Raw genomic sequence first — 17,972 nt, forward strand, 5'->3', positions numbered from 1 at the left:
TAGATATTAAAAGGTAGTATACGCGTAATTTATAATTAATTTCTTGAATAATATGAATTAAGATTGAGGTTTTAGCTTTTAACCCCTTTTATTTCTTGTGTTCGGAATATATGGCGTGCGACCGACATCACGGCATGTGTTCCGTGTGTTTGCTATCCGGCAGGCAGCTGGGCTGGCGACTGGGTCTGCAGCTGATCACCGGCATGGTCACCACCACCTTCTTCATCGGCATCTTCTATCGCTCGGCCTCGCTGTACCACCCGCAGCGCCGGGCTATACTTCATCTAAAAAACCAGAAGCGCAAGGTCAAGGAGAAAAAGGAGTTCAAGGTAGGAGGGTTTGTCCAATACAGCGTCAGCTGTATGCACGAGCTCACCCTGCGTAAGCCATACATTCGGTGCCAGTCACATCGATATGTTCACGCGCGAACAGGTGTGCATGTGCAGTAATTGGGCTTTTGGTTTGAATGATTACAGCTTGCAAAATATTTTTCCGCCAATCACAGCGTGTCGGCATTACTCTCTGCCAACTGTTGTCCATGGACGACTGCATTTGTATGATAACGCTGGACATGTTCATTTGTTGGTTTTGTAAGTAAATGCATGCTAGATACACATTGCTTTCTTTTTTGTGACGATCACTCAGTTTGTTTTTATAAACAATATTTTTCCACGCTAAACTCATTAGACAGGGTCCTGAGGTGGCATCAAACTGCAATTTACAGAAGCCAGGGGGAACAGGTCCAAACAAGCAGAAAAACTGTGTGGTGTCCACAACTCAAGCGACAATTTGAATTCAGTGGACTATGTTGATGATTCAGTGCACTACGTAAGTTTAGTGCACTACGTTGGTGATAGATTGTTTTCACACTAAGCAGCAAGCCTTCGGAGCAGTCCATGTCGCTGTACGTTTGTCTGCAGATGAAGAACCCGAAGCCGGAGGAGAAGCCTCCCTACCTTGACTGGAGCGTGCTGAGGGCGAGGACGGTACAGGCGCTGGTCGCCTCGGCGGCGCTCAGTGGCCTTGGTCTCTACACGCCGCTCCTGCTGCTGGTGCGTAACACGAGGACGGTGCAGGCGCTGGTCGCCTCGGCGGCGCTCAGTGGCCTTGGTCTCTACACGCCGCTCCTGCTGCTGGTGCGTAACACGAGGACGGTGCTGGCGCTAGTCGTCCCGGCGGCGCTCAGTGGCCTTGGTCTCTACACGCCGCTCCTGCTGCTGGTGCGTACCACGAGGACGGTACAGGCGCTGGTCGTCTCGGCGGCGCTCAATGACCTCAGTCTCTACACGCCACTTCTGCTGCTGGTGCGTAACACGAGGACGGTGCAGGCGCTGGTCGTCTCGGTGGTGCTCAGTGACCTTGGCCTCTTCACGCTGCTCACTGTTACACTGGTGCGTAACACTGCCCCCTTCTGCAGCCTGCACTTCGCTCCCTCTATCAGCATGTGCCACTGTCCCTGTTTCAACCTCCAGGGCGCCCCTGCTGCCACCCCGCGGTTTGCGGGTGTCCTTTTGAGTACAAATAGATGCCCTCCACATGCAGCTAACACTAGTAGGCAATAGTGCACACGCAACATTACAACAATAGTGCACACGCACACGTATTAAAGCACCCCTTTATGCCACATTTAGGTAATAGTATGCCCACATTATATATATATATATATATATATATATATATATATATATATATATATATATATAGTATCACCCTGCCCACAAAAAGAACACTATGTTTCACGTTATAGATATGGCTGGTGGAAACGAATAATTGATTCAGTCATGATAACAGTAAGTGAATATGGTCTGCGTCGTAGGCAATATGCCGCGGACTGGATCTGCTGCAGTTATGACCCTTTCCTTAAAGAACAGCGGAGAGGCACATTTGCTTCATTATGGGGTCATTACCCCGCTTACAGATTGTCCCATTCAGTTGATATATACCCGGCCGGAATGTTCGCAGTCACTGAGGCGATGGGAACATCGGCATAATCCGACACTCAAAATGCACATAACATAACATGCATTTTAATGAGTCCGCCGTCAGCGCATTATTACTTTTGCGCAAGGTCTCTGCATTCTTGTGGGCCTCACAAAGCCGGGATTTAACTGTCATTAGCGTCTGGCGAAACTGAGCACTGAGCCCGCCCAGCGCCCAGCGTCTGCTCCACTGCCACACATCAACGACACGGCCGGGCGGCAAGAAGGGCAACACGCTGGCACCATGTCGCCATACGCTGCAAAGCTCTTTTCCCGGCGTTTTATCATGCTGCTTATTTTCACGGTTCCAAGATGACCTGTCTAGCCGAATGAGCTCTAACCGAGTGCAGCTTAATTAATGAGGTCATTGTGCGACGAAAGCCAAGTTTTATTCTCTTGTCGACAATCCGCTGGGAACAATACTTCCATGGAGGCATAAATATGGCAGTCAGGTCTGCCTTTGTAGTCTCTCAACAAGACCGGGAGGTGCAAGCAAAAAAAAAAACAAAAAAAAAACAGTGGCCTGCTTATTACGCAAGACCGTACATCCCAGAAGTTAGCAAGTGTTCAGCAAGAATTAAGCAGTCCTTACAATGCGAAGAAATTTGGTACAGTGGAAGAGCAAGTGATGCTGAGTTGGAAACAGTAATATTTCTATACGGTATCTCATATCATGTCTTACAACGTAAACAAATCTTTACCCCCGGACCATCATCAACGCTCGCAAAGCGACCGGTCCAAACCTGCACATCAAATACAAAGCTCTTGATGCGTAAAATTCATGGATGACATTATCAGACACACTTTCTCAATAATGTAACACCCGGGGTCATTTACCAGCCATTCCGTTCGAAAGTAACAAACCAGTGAAACGCCGGCCGCAAAACAGTCATACAGAGTCATCGGCACGCGATATTACATGGCCAGTCATTCATTACGTCATAAAGCACGTCACCTTGAAGCGCTCCCAAGCTCGAACGCAGTGGTGAATCCAACCTGACTGTGATAATCAAGCTTGTGATCCTTGGATACAAATATTTTTGGGGAAAACGCGGTTTCTCAAATAATCTCGAGGCATCCGATCACCCAAATAGAACGTACGGTGCAAGAAATCGTTAATGATCAGCCTGGTGTGATAACTCCCGTCTGTCTTGTGCAGTCCTTCAGGGCATCTCAGCTGATAGAGCACTATGCTCGCAATTATGAACACCTTGGTTTGAGCCCCCACAATCCCCAGGAAAAATTCGGGCTGTGACGCATACATGGCTGCTGACCAGGAATCATTCTGTCGCTCCCAGGACTCCAAAACGCATGACGGGGGCCGGAGAGTGAACTGGCCGAAACATTGTGCACAAACATTACGCCGGGCGGGGGCGATGGTCGGAGCAACGATTCCATCTGTGACCTGATAAGGCCACGCAGTGATAGTCAAACGGGATAATAAGGTCGGGATCTCGAGAACTTGTCAAACATAAGGTTTCGATAACCGAGACACATTGGTACTTTCAAATGAGGTGTGACCCGAATAGTCTAGTCGCCATCCTGATGCTTCCTGTACTATATGAGACCCTGCAATGTGGTCTACCGCGAACTTGATTCACTGAAAGATGTTCTATGTAGTGGGGAGATCGAAACTAGCTCATTTGTTACTTGAACAGCTTTCATTATTTCGAAAAATTCAAGATGGCGGCGGCTACCATCTTAAATGTTGGTCCAGTTTCAAAGTGTTTTGTTTTCTTATCGATTTCTCGAGATGTCGTGTACCACCGTTTATTGATGGGTTTTCTGTGGCAGGAGCCGATTTCTCGGTGGTGAAATATCGTCACAATTCACAAAAATCACATCTATTGATCGATATATATATATATATATATATATATATATATATATATATATATATCGTTCCTTGTCATCTCGTACACATTCTGAGGGTACCACTCACAGAATCTGCATACGTCATGTACCACAATCACATAAGCACGTGCTGCGTACATGACGCGTACGTTATAGACGCCGCTTTCAATTGGTTGGGTACGTGTAGTCGAACTGCCATCCTTACGCTTGCTTCCTTTATGAAACCCTGCAATATCGACTACCACAAACTTTTTCGTAGGGATAGGTTCTATATGATGAAGAAAACCAAACAAGCTTAGTAACTACTTGTGTAAGGCTGAGCACTTCTCAGGATCTAGCACGGCGGCTACCGCCATCTTCAGTGTGGGTCTAGTTTCAACTAAGCTCTATCTTGACGACTTGGAGGCGCAGATGGTGCCGCTCCCTGGGAATTTTGATGACGGGGAGCCTATTGCTGCGCTCGGTTTTAGTGTCTGGGGTCAAATTAAAGATTGAATCGAAAATCAAAGGTCGAACTTGATCACCAATAAAAAATCCCTCTATCGAAACAGGCTGTTTGATGTCTTCTCGTTCTCACTATAAAGGTACATATTGCGGCAGATGCATGCGTTATAAGCCATAATGATATGACCAAGTGTTATATCCACGATGTATGCATCATAGGGTAATATAATGCACACAGACATGAACCGTTGGATGTACTTTGGCGTCCGTTCAGAATTCGTCGCTGCACAGCGGTACGCTATGAGTGACACACGAATCTGCCGTGACATGATATCTTAGCCCACATATCATAATACTATAGCTTTATCTCGAGATGTAAAAAAATGAAATGACAAAATCTTCGAGGGCCCGTATCGTGATTCCCCAAAAGTTTCTGAAGTCTCATTTTATTGGCTCTGATTAAAAGCGAAACTGTCTGCTGTCTGGGCAACACTAAAGCCGAGAGAGAGCTGGCCCCAAGAGCTGGATACAGGTCATACGATGTAAACCCATGAATATGCTTGGTGAAATCACGTTCAAGAAACAGTTGGAGAACCTCTGGGGCTACACTGATGGCGCGTATGCTCAGTGGGGTTATTGATCTGCAACCTGCCGACGCTCAATACCATTGCTGCAATCGTTTCTGTGGTGTTCCCGTACACCATCCCCCCCACCAAGGAGCCTGCCCACATCCTCCCGGTCGAATACTCTCGTACTGACTCCAGCAAGTCGCTCAGCTCCTGATGTGCCTTGCTGCCATTAAGAAGAAGGCATGCAGCGACACAGTAATAATGAGGCAGTGCGTCCTCAGGGCGCTGTTGTAGACCTTCCCTTTTATCCTGCTGGTGATGCTGCCACCAAACGCTGCGCTGATAGTTACGCCCGCGGCAGATCCCCTCACCAGCGCTGTTGCATAGCCCGAGTAACCATGGGATGGGATGGAATGCACTGGCATACTTCACGAAGGGCGTGTGAAGTATGCCAGTGGATCCTGAGTATGCAACATATCTGTCTGAGTTAAGTATGCGGTTGGTCCGGCGCTGAGGGTCGTTGCATTAGGCTAGGCATGCAGTCTGATACAAGTGGAGGTCGGCTGTGAGATCGGTGTGCTGCATTCCGAAAGAATTGGGAGTCCTTTCGAGACGCACAGTAGCAGACAGAAGGGTGTCTGACTGTCAGGTGGCGATTCAAACATCAGCCCGAATACCGCCAGTGTCTCAGACATCAGGCCAGAGCCCGCTACCAGCCGGTCTTGCCGATAATTGAAACCCGTCCACCCGGTCAGCTTTTCAGTCCTGAGGACTCCTGACAGTCATGCCATGTTTCACTGCTCTGCTCACCACCAGCTGCCACTGGGAGTGAACCGAGGCCGTGTTACTTCAGCGGACAGAGCCTCCGTTGGGAGCTGAGGTGTGCTGAGATTGGGAGGCCCTTGAAGCGCTGCAGCGGCAGAGCCTGGTGGGGGTGAGTCGCGAAAAGGATACTTCGCTATCGTCGTTCTGCTGCGGTGGTTGTGCTCGAAAGGCGCGAAGACATGCCAGGAGCTGAGGCACTACCTAGAGACAGCCACAGAGCACCTGATCAGAACAATAGCAGTGAGAAGCCTCTTTAAGCCTAGTCTATTGCATACGCGTAGGAACGTTTCAAAAAGTGGAGGGCCAAGCTCAGGGCGTACCTAAGGAACTTTTTCTGGAAAACAAGCCCGACGGCCGGGGGAGGGGGGGGGGGAGGGGCTAGCGGTGGGGGTTATCGCTCTTTATTGTAATGATTGCTATTTTAGATATGCATCTAGATCTGTTTCTCACTGGTGCACACTCTTGCCTATCCGACTCATCTATGTCATTTGAGAAATAAGGCTTTCAAGCTTCCCAAGGTAATTCGTCCATTTCAATGTTGTCTGTCCTGGGGAGCCGAAATTCCAAGGACGGGTAGGCATTTTGGGTCATTGAGGAGGAGTTTGTCTCCACGGGGCAGATGTCAAAATATGGCCTGAGCATAGGCTGGTGAAAATTTTGAAAGTGATTCGATGACACACAGCACAGCAGGTTTTGCATGTGCTGACTGCTTTTCAAGAGATAAGACTAGTCGTGGCATTTTAGGCGGAAACAAATTCGGAAGCTTGAAACTGCCAAAAACCATGTGACAAAAGCCATATGACTGGAGATTCTTCTTTGAAAACCAAGCACAGAATGAAGACCATTCTGTCATATGTTCCTTGTCTAAGCTCTGCTCCCGTCTGCCGTCGGAGGCCACTGTCCCGGCCCAGCTGTCTCCGAATGACTGACCGCGAACTGATGGTATGGCTGCTTTGTTGCACATTTCTGGATAAGCATTGCCACAAATTGGGATGTAAAACATGTGTTGGACACCTGCAACAGTACCTTTTCCGAATTATCTTCCCTAACACCCCCCCCCCCCCCAGAAAAATGCCGCCGGGAAGCTGTCTACTTAGGTATGAATTGGCCCGGCGGACATTTAATTGTCCGTCATTCAACGTAGATGGCTTGACCTGTTTTTGTTTGTCGGCAGGGGGTAGCCAGAGCCTTGCTAAGAGAAACCCAGGGTTAACAAAAGCCCCCCTTATGGCGATCCCCCGCAAAAAGATATCCCCGGGTATAGTTTGCTTGTGAACAAGGGATACGGCTTTCTTCGTTTCATTGTTATTTTCACGCTATAACCAGGACAGAAACCAGCAGCTACCGTGAAATCAATTTTGTTTACATTTTTAACATGCGCCTGGGTGGCCGGCTAGGTGCCCTTCGCTCGGGTGGGGTCAATTCGACCCATGAGATCTCGGGACCTAAGAGAGCTAGAGACACCAAATTCACAGGGTGTGTTGACCTATACATGAACTCATTTCGCTCAAAGTTTAAAGTTCCTATGTCATGCCTTTTGGGTCAAATAAAGTCAAACAAGGTCTAATTTCAGGTTGGTCTCTTAAGTGCACTCAGAACCTAGATGACTGTTTGTAAGTAAAAGGTCACATGTTTATTTAAGGTCAGTGACCTTATTTACACTTTTTAAGGTCATGGTGACCAAAGCCCTACGCGACTGCTCTAAGCTTTGAATTTGAATAAGCGACGAAGATTGCGCTAGTCAGTGTGTTTCTAAAAACAAAATGCTGACCTGGGTCGTTTTAGGTCAATGACTTATTCTGACCTCTAAGAAGTCCATGGAAGATGCATAATGCGGTTTTGCTATCAATAAATGTGAAATGAGCACCAGAAACTAACTCTTACAGCAAGCCCTAGAGTAATAAAACAGGTTGGTTTTGACCTTGGTCTGACCTCTATACCTGACCTTAGGTCAACATAATTCGCTCATGTAATATTTGTGTCACCCAAGAAAGCATCTCAGAGATGTATGGCTTCGTCTAACACTCCATTGTTGCATCAGGTTGAATGATTCTCTAGAAGTTGACTTCGCTGAAACCATGGCCTGACTTTAACTTGCCATAGGCCAGCTACCTTATAAAGTACATCTGAATTGTGCTCCGCTAAACGATCTGCTATTCAATTTTCTACAGCTATGCAAAACATGGCGCGGCTGCGCCGCGCCGTTCGGAAACCATTCTGGAAAACCCTTCAGGGGCGAGTAAATTTGACCCCCCACCCGAGCGCGTGTTAAGGTCCATAAACTGTAGAAATCAGACGTTGAACGACCGCTTGGAATAAATCACCGGTGTCCTTAATTTGCCATGACTTAGTGGACTCTTTCTAGCCCGATAGAACTCAGAAGCTTTTTCATAATGTTTTATCTGCCGTCTACAGACATTAAGGACATCGCGAAGGTAGATTGTATATCGCTATGTCTGATCGAAATTTAAGGGTGAAAATTTTGATTGTAGATCGAGTGGTCAACAATGTGTATCAACATCGCCAAGCCATGTTTGTCTGGAAATATTAAGCATTCATTGAGAATCGATTAGCGATGCAATTTATATAGCGTGGTTTTTGGCATGCGCGCTCGCAAATCTTAGCAACAAAAACCTCGACACCAGGCGCTGCAGTCTCCGTAGTCCGCGGAGCCCTGGCTTAGTGGTCAACTTTTTGTCACGGCCCACAGGTGAAAGAAAACGATAACGAATCTGAAATAATTACCATTAAACACTTAAATCGGCTAGTTATAAAAGTTATGTGACATAATTTTGAGCATGCGTACTCACAAATCTTAGTTTACAAAACCTCGACGCCCGGCGTTGCAGTCTCCGTAGGCCGCGTAGCGTCGGTTTAACAGCTTATACTGAGTCGTGGCCAACGGGTGGGAGGAAATGATCACGCTTCTAAAAGAAATACTTTTGAATGTTTCAAGATATCAAATCTTACATCTACAAGGCAGTCTGGGTGCACATTTCACGTGTGCGACTTTTAGACTGATGATAAAAACAGATTGGCCCTTAAGGCACCGCGAAGTGGTGCTGGAATCTGGTGGTGGAAAGGTAAAGGTAGGTTTTTATTTTTAGTGTTTCTGTAACTATCAATCTGTCCAGAAGACCGATTAACACGGCACCCGCCGTCTGGTGGCACTTGCAATGGCCGTCGCCGTTCAGTTTTACGGAATCTGCAACCGGACCATCGCTGTCCTTGCTCTTAAGGTTGCGGGCGGACATGTTCAAACCTTTTGATGCACTTTTCACTAACCCATTCTGAAAAATGAACGTTCTCAGGCAAACATGGGATGGCCTTAGTAGTTTTTAAAATGTATTTCGACCTACCCTACTCAACAATAATGAGACCTCCACTCTACTCAACAACAGTGAGGCCCCTTATTTCCTTCCGGGTAAGAGGCCCCTTGAGTAGAACACCAAGGGTACATTACCGGTTCCGGTCGAGGGCTGAAGGGCCTATCCGTCCCATCGCGAAGTGTCTTCTGGCTGTCATTCTAGCGACACGGGCGGGCTCTCCTGGTCGATCAGGAAGCTATTGGAAGGATATATCATATCACATTGTTCCCCCCCCCCCCCCCCTGACACGGAAGGCCTTCTGACCCGCACAGTTGGCCCCGGATCAGCACAGGAACCCTCATTGACGCAATAACATTCCTGATCGCCAAAGGTCGTCCAATAATTGTCACACAGGCTCCAATTCCGTGCTTTTCTGTTTTCTTCAGAGATATTGAGGAATCCCTGAACATAGATGTAGGTGAAATGGGGTCCTAAGCTTGCATTAACATGGCTAATCCATGTGCGTCTTAAAATGTTCAGGATTCAGTCAGAATTGATTACTGATGAAAACTATGTTAAATGGTTCTGAACATACGCGCTCGCAAGTTATGACAACAACAGCCTGAACACCCGTTGTTGCAGTCTCCATATGCCACGTGGCGTCTGCTTGCTGTGGCACTAGGCGATGGCCAATAAGCGAAAGAAAAAGATGACGCATCTTGAGTAAGATGGCTGGTGAGTTGGTTAAATCGGCATGCATACCTAAATGCGGTGCAAAAGTAAGCTAAAAACGATATTAATCTGAAAAATGTGGGGGGGGGGGCAGCAAACACTGCGGCCCCCCCTCCACCTTGAAAAGTGGATGGGGCCCATGGCCCACCTGGCCCCCCTGTTCCTACCCCCATACTCTACAGCGCTCATGCTCCTGCGCGGAGGGTGGAACGACGACTGCCTCCTTCAGCAGCGCCGTCTCAAGGCAATGCTGCCGTATCTCTTGGTGGCAAGTCACCACAATCATGCTCGCTGACTGAGCTGACATGTGAGACAGATGAAACATCTTTTCTTGCATGCCAGGGAGCAGCTATTGGCGGATGCGCACGCCTGGTGACACTCAGATCAGGTCACCAGCAGATTGGTGACCATCAACAAGTAAGGTCCATCAACAGGCGCTTCTGTTGATGGACCTTGGTCAGCTGCCGTAGCGGATCGTCTGGTACGTGCCTGGGACTGCAGAAGGTCTGACCTAAAGTTTGGAGGCTTGACTGGCCAACTACACTCCCGCTCCACCCCTGGAAGCGTCCCTCCCCCCCCCCCCACTCCCCACAGGAAGAGAAGGTAGAGATATTGTTAACTTGGGTTGGATCGTCGAAGTCTCCAACTTCATACCGCCCCTCCCAGCAGCAGCAGTTACTTTCGAAGCGCTTCTGGATGCAGTAGCCTGTGGCTGCACTGTTGGAAGCTTGGTATGCAGCATAGCACTCTGCAGCCTGAACAACCACAGTGCAGGCCTTTGGTGTACAGACTGCTGTAAGTGTTAAGGAGAAATGGCATGCTGTGGCCATGGCACCAGCAGGCAGATCAACATCGAAAATAACGAGGGGGAGCTAGGTGTGCATAGTTATGATCACTATGAAAGGTCGTGGAGGAGTGTGACGGGTGCCGGCTGGTAGTACTGCGCTCAAGGTCTCGTTAACATGTGGTGACACTGTACGTTTAAAGCATTCTCTGAAACTGGCATTTGGCGTCTGATTTGACGTTGAATTAGCCTCGTAGCCCAAAAATAAGTCCAGAAATGGACCCGGCGCTGATGATAATTCAAATAAATAGGCATAAATATCATATATATATATATATATATATATATATATATATATATATATATATCCGGATCAAGATAAGAGAGATGGATAGCATTCAAGATGGCGGCGATCGCCATTCTGAATTCTGAAAATGCTAAAGATTGCGCAAATAGCAACCGAGCTAATTTGGCTTCCATTATTATAAGAACATGTTTCCATTAAAAAGAATTGGCGGCAGCCAACATTGCAGGATCAATATTTTGCTACCAGACAGGAATAGTATTTGACAAGCACTCGCGCTTGCTTCACTACGCTAAGTAAAAAGGCAAAAATTATAAATTTTCATTATGTATCTCTTGCAGTTGGAATCGTGTTTCTAGGTGCCCTGGTCGCCGAGATATCGCGCGAAGTGTGAAAAAGACCCGGACGCGGGCCGCGCGCGGTGTTGGCGGTCTTTGGCGGCCGCTGGCAGGAGAGAGCGCATTCGGCATGACCTCTCTGCAACACAGCTGAACCTATTCCATGGGACCGGTGATTGATCAGTGGGACGTGACGGGTGATTTTTGCCACTTCCATCCACTGTCCGCCCTTGAATGACGGCAGCACGCACTACTGTTGCATCCAACGACATTGTATTGTATCCATCAGTGAACAACGGTCAGTAGCGGCCAAATCAATTTTCCTGGCTCGCGCATACGTGGCGCTACAATCTATACCACGTGATTGTCGCTTCGATTCCCCATTAATCCATACAGCACGTGCGACGTGACAATTCATGCAACGTCATTATCTGTTCGATTTCTTATAAATGCATGCCACTCCCAAGTACCTTCGTGCCCTGGGTGCCGAGATGTGGTACAAAGCGTGTATGCCCGTAGAAAAGAGCAAAAACCATTTCCCGGCTCGCGTGTGCCCGACACGTGTAACGTGCCACCCCGCAGTTTTGACACATGTGACCATGGGATATCCCGTTCAGTAGCCTATCGCAGCATGCCAGTCTCGTATCACTACGTGCCATAAGAGCGGAAATCCCGCGTAAAGCGTAAACATGAACGAAATCGACAAAAGACAGCTTCACAGCTAATGTGCACGTGTCACATGACACGTGCAGCATGACATCGTACACGTTTCAGTGATTGCCCGTTAGATCACTTATCGAAGCATGCCAGTCGCTGTGTACTGTATTCCCTGGTTTCTGAGACGTCACGGAAACGTGCAAGCCCGTCAAAAGAGCAAAATCGCGTAAATCCATACTTCATCACATGGGCGCCATGACACGTGTCACCAAACATTATTATCTCGTTCCTTCTATTCATCATTAAAGCGCGCCAATCCCGGGTGTGTTAGTTCCATAGGTACTGAAATGTGGCACAAAAGATTCAAATCAGTGGAAGGGAGCAAAATCCATCTGTGATCCCGTTCCGCGTGATACGTGTGACCCTGCCATTTATATTATTAAAGCTTGGCATCTTGCAAGTTGTGCAATTTGCGGCGCAACGGTGCGTTGCACAAACTCGCGATGCGACTGAGAGTGTATTCGGATCAATGGTGAACTTTGGGAAACAAAATCCACGCCTATGCGCGCACGGCGACCGTCACACACAGCGCGCCGCCGATCACCATGCCTGAGCCGAGATCGTGCCTATAGACTACCCTCCCGCCGGCCTACACCAGGACTTTTAAGAGTTTTAGAGCCTTGCACCAGGACAGCCTGAAGGGAACTCAGAATGCTCGCTCTTTAATAAGAAGGCAAACGATGTGAGCAAAGTCGAAAGCTCGCCGTGCGAACGACCATTTTAACCCTTAACGTCCCAGGCGTACGCCGGGAGCCGGGGTAGCAACTTGCCGCGGTCGCCGCGAAAAAGCCGTCATGCAACCCTTAGTCTAAGCTCATTTGCGAGCGACATTTTTAAAAATGCGGTCAACAAAAGGGTGCGCCAGAGACCGGACGAATCGGCCGACGCGCTGATATAGTTTTCAACGCTAGACCACGCATCGTTTTGACGTTAGCGGCTTGTATTTTGCGCCGGTCTTGAAACTCGGCCTGTTGCAAATTGTATTACAATTTGCAACAAATTGTATTACAACAAACAAATTGTATTACAACAAATTGTATTACAATTTGCAACAGGGCAATCTGCAGCGCAACAGTACGCTGCAGAAGGTCACAATGCGCACTGAAAATGTAGCCGCTTCAATTGTGAATGTTGGAAACCAAAATCCAGGCCTCTACCTGCTTTGCACGCCGAGATATAACGGTAAGCGTAAAAGCGCATTAACAACGGCCAATTTCATCTTCTCAACACGTGTACACGTGCCACATGTGACGTAGCGCCAAAAACGCACTCGATTGCGATGGCCCATTCCGAGCTCTATCGCATTGTGAAGTTTCATGTCACTGCGACCCTTGGTTACCGAGATGCGGCTCCGGGAAGCGATGCGTGTCGGTCCGTCGGCCGGTCGTCTTTTTGAAACTGGCGTCGCCCGCGTTAACCCTGCGGAACTTTTGCACTTTTTCGGCACGCGCTCATTTTCGCGAAATGTGAAATTTTGACGCGACTCAGAAAAGCGCAGCCGGCGGATCTCGGTCGTGTGCAAATTTCGTCGAAAAATTTCTTATCGCTAGGCCTGAAGGTGACCCAACGGACACACACAAACACCTTGTTCCTTTAGTATAATATATATATATATATATATATATATATATATATATATTCAAAAACAATAATTTGGGTTCAATGGGGCGGCGGCTAACTTAACTCCAAATATTTGTTCACAATATGCGAAGGACAAAATGTACCTCTACATATACACATAATATATATGTGAAACCACATTTTGCACAGTTCGAGCGCAGTTATTTTCTACTTTCGTTTCACACCTGACATGGTTTGTGTGGTCTGGTTTGGTTTGCAAAGTAATATCTGAAAAATCGCTGCTATGAATTTGTATGTGCTTTGGTGAGCATGTAGCACGTGCAGTCTGACGATCTCCGCTGTGCGCCAGGGAAAGAGCCCATCCTGACGACCTCTCCGCTGCGGCAGATGGCGGAATGCCAGCGGGAAGGCCTGTCGGAGACCTCGCTGATCCTGCTGCCAATGCTGCTGGGCCTGGCGCTGGCGGCCGGCGGCGGCTGCTGCGCGTTGCTGGTGCTGCGGCCCAGCTCGCAGTGCTGGCTCTCGCGGCAGCGGCTTTGTCAGGCGACACTCACGGCCACAGGTGTGCACCGAGCCAAGCGTCAGCCCCACAGCTGTGCCGTGCGAAGGCGGGGTAGCGGCCGTTGAAGACGACGGCATTGATGTCTTCCCGTTTGCCTTGTTCCAGTTTCATGCCTGCTGATGTTATCTGTCTTGTCCCATGTTTGTTCGCCCACAGGACCTATCCTGCTTCATGTCTCGGCCTGAGGGCGCTGCCTGTCCGGCTCCAGGTCTCTGTCTGGCGGTTCTGCCCGGCTCCAGGCCTCTGTCTGAAGGCCTTTTCCAGCTCCAGGCCTCTGTCTGAGGACTCCGTCTGTCCAGCTCCAGGTCTCTGTCTTAGGGCTCTGTCTGACCGGCTCCAGGCCTCTGTCTGAAGGCCCCTTCCAGCTCCAGGCCCCTGTCTGAGGACTCTGTCTGTCCAGCTACAAGTCTCTATCTGGGGGCTCTGCCCGGCTCCAGACCTCTGCCCGCCGGCCCTGTCCGCCCGCCACACGTGCGTGTCCCTTCACGCCGTCGCTGGCCGTCCTCAGGTCTGTGCCTGATGACGCTGCCGGCGGTGCGCGGGTACCCCGGGTACGCGCTGTTTGTCGGGGCGTACGGCGTCGCGCTCGGCGGGTACCGGTACACCATCAAGGCCTACACGCTGGAGCGCGTGCGAGCTCGCAACTTCGCGCGCGCCTGGGCGTTCGTGCAGGCGGCGGCCTCCGGTGGCTGCCTGGTCGGCGCACCGATCACAGGTCTGTCAGCGTTTGAGTGCGGGAAAGAATGTGGTGCGTGTTTTGCAGTCGCCAACTCTGTCGTTGGTAACATGACTGTAGTTTTGCAAAGCACTTTCTGAATCAATATGCAAAACAATTTGTCTCAAGTCAATCAGGCCAAATATTGTTTTTTCCTCGAAGCTGAGCCGGCTAACCTCATCATTTTGCTTTCAAGGAAACTTTGGTTTAGTGTCTTGCAGGGATGCTTTGGGGTCAGTTTTTGCTGAGCGTGGCTTGTAGTGAAGACCCTTATTCCACCACTTCAGTACGTCGTGGTCAAAAACCAGCCATTACCAGCAAACTTCTAGCACTTGTATAGAACTTTTGGAAAACAAATGTAATATCTTTAACATGCACAAAGGGGTTAAGCTGCAGTTTTAATCAGGTTGCAAAGCCCAATAGGGCGGCCTATTTGCGAGTCCGAGCGTGACTTTAAGTCATGATCTTGCTAAATATCATGACTCTGTATGGGTATTATGTTTTAAATAATGCATAATCTGAAAGCCAGGCATGCGTTGCAGCCTGGTCTCTAAACACTAGTCAATCAGGTTCAATATTTATGATAACATTCAAAGCCAAAGAATGGGGTAGCTCCATACTGACGCTGTGGGGCCGATCTGTACAGATCAGGTGTCATTATAAAGCCCAGTGTTCTTTCTAACCTGGTCTGCCAAAACACCACCCTTTACCGCCATGGTGAAAAAGCTCAAAATATCCTTTCACCATGAATAGGACTTTTGAAGATTGAACTTCACTCGCTTGTTTTTACGAGCCCAGGCTGGAATGGATGCCTTTCTTTCAAATGTCACCTTACCTGAATAAATCTGTCCCATACAGCAACAGTTGTGCACTTCCCCGTCCTTCGGACTCGGGTGTCACCTTGTGGGCCACTCTTGATTAATGCATTTTTGAGAGCCCAGGCTGGAATGTATTCCTGACTCTCAAATGATGTCCTGTTGATCAGTTTCAGTCGCGTACAACGTCAGTGTAGTGCTATGCTATGCTTTGACATTCGTTGTTACGTTTCGGGCTTCTTGACCAAAGCAGTGGACATTAAACAGTGAGATCATTACAGCTTATGCTGGAATGGACGCTGGGCCCTCTAATGACACCTGATTTGCACAGATCAGTCTTATGCAGTGGCAGTACGGCGCTACTCCGTCTTTAGACTTATGATTTGATCTTGGAGGTCGACCTGGATTTATGCGTTTTTGAAAGGCCAGGCTCAAATATATAAATGGCTTTCAGATGACACTATATTTATCAACATCAGTCCAATACGGCAGCAGTGGGGCGCTAACCTGACCTTTAACGTGGGATGCAACCTTGTAAGATAACCTTTTTAGAGTACTTTGGAATATCCTTTCATATGGATAATCTCTTTCGCAAATGGTTTTCATGTGCTACCTAAACTGGTTGCCTTTGTTTACTGATCTCCAACCGTTTCGAGATGGAGCAAAATGGCCGCATTTTTATAAACAGTGGGTGCTGTGTGATTTATGTAGGCATTTTAGGCGGAATTCGAACTGGACGCTGGATCTTAATACGAGCACGCCACCTAACGGACGTTTCGTATACTACCATTTCTGATGTCTGCAAACTACTGTCTGCCCCTTTAAGCAGTGTGAATTACACCACACCTCACTATAAACCGCACCACACCGCACCTGAAAATGACTGAAAATTGGACATTATAACGCACCCATACTCCATCTCCCGTTCCAGTTGAGCAGCTCGACGAAAGCGTGAAATGGGATAAGGCGAGGCAGGGGCGCCAGCTGATAGCTGGCGGATGCAGCGGACGTTCCGAACCATTCTCCTTTGCATTGTACCATGCACACGTTTGCGCACTTAGCCCATTTGAGCCGTGGTTTATAATGATATGGGCACCGGGTCACAAAGAAGTGTGGCAAGGTCCCCTTGTTTGTCTATTGGAGAATGGGCTTATCAGCTTTTAAAGCTTGCATTAGGCATGTTTACGTAATTTGATAAAATAATGTCCCTCATGTAAGGTATAGATGTTAACAACACACAGTAGCTTGCGAAAACATACAGAAGAAGAAGGTGGTACATTATATTCATAACTTATTCCTACCTGACCACAACTTAATACCTGTTGAAAAGTGCTATCAGTGAAATACACTCAGAATACGTTACCAGCTTCTAACTAACCGTAATTGCAGTAAATAATCCCAGTTGGTCTTTCTTACAGGAGTCAACCCTTGAAGGGTATTTAGCGGGCCGTGCCCATAGTTTCACAACGGGAAGGGAGCACTGACAACTGAGTTAAGGGCGCGATTTCTTACAGGTGGTAACACAACATCTCACTGGCTTGATCTTCGCGTATAGCTATCTGGAATTTGTTATTGGCATTTCATCACGTACACACCAACACGGATCGGGTAGGTCGGAATAGATTGCTTTAATTAAGAATTGGGTAGGTTAATTTCGCCACTCCCGAAGGTTCTATCAGCATGATTTTCGAACGGAATATAACCGCAAAACTTTGCGTAGCTATGGGCCATGCAACTTTTTTATAAAAAAGATGTGACCTGTAAGATTTCTGACTTAAGGCAGGTCAAAGCCAGGCCGTGGCTGTCAGCGAACGGAATTGCTAGGGAATCGTCCATTTGATGCGACAACAGAGTGTTGTACAAAGTCACACATCTCTGAAATATTCTTAGAAAAGAAAAGAAATTGAATTGAGGATTATATTAAACTCCATTGACCTAGGGTCAGGTGTGGAGATAAAAGCGAGGTCAAAGCCAACCTGCGTTTTTGCTGGATGGTTGGCTTTGTGAGGTAGTTTCTGATGCTCATTTTGAATTGTTTTACAGCAGGGGCCACAACAGTCATCTTCCATGGGCTTCTTACAGTTCAAAGCTGGTCACTGACAAAATGACACCCATCAACACTTTTTTTCGGAACGTACCGCTTAGCGCAAACCTTAACGATCATTCAAATTTTAAGCATCAAAGCAATGTCTTAGGCCTTTTCTATGACGTAAGCCGGTGCAGGGACCCCTCTTCGGGGTGTGTGCTGGGCGCTCTGACGGGTGTCCCACCAGAGCCCTTCGGCTCACTTGTGGCTGGCGCATACAGCCTGCACCAGACAGAGCGGGGCGTCGCGAGGATGCAGGAAAGAGTAAGACAGAGGAGAACAGGGCGGATGAGATGCACTGTTCACGTCATCTGCCAAATGTTATGTTCACATGAAATTTGTTCGTTACAGCTTACATC

The 17,972-nt window shown here is 48.1% G+C and overlaps 1 long non-coding RNA gene across 1 annotated transcript in view; it reads left to right on the plus strand.

Annotated features, from left to right (window-relative positions):
* The first annotated feature begins 14,578 nt into the window (after positions 1 to 14,578).
* LOC119099982 (uncharacterized) overlaps positions 14,579 to 17,972 on the plus strand; it is a 4,199-nt gene continuing 805 nt past the window's right edge. Inside the window, exons 1-2 of the long non-coding RNA XR_005094447.1 lie at positions 14,579 to 14,712; positions 17,965 to 17,972. The exon at positions 17,965 to 17,972 is cut by the window's right edge and continues 805 nt beyond it. This is a non-coding gene — a long non-coding RNA (uncharacterized LOC119099982). The remainder of the gene's footprint in view (positions 14,713 to 17,964) is intronic.

This window comes from Pollicipes pollicipes, unplaced genomic scaffold (genome assembly GCF_011947565.3).
Source record: "Pollicipes pollicipes isolate AB1234 unplaced genomic scaffold, Ppol_2.1 Scaffold_4881;HRSCAF=5763_pilon_pilon_pilon, whole genome shotgun sequence".
Classification (NCBI taxonomy): domain Eukaryota; kingdom Metazoa; phylum Arthropoda; class Thecostraca; order Pollicipedomorpha; family Pollicipedidae; genus Pollicipes; species Pollicipes pollicipes.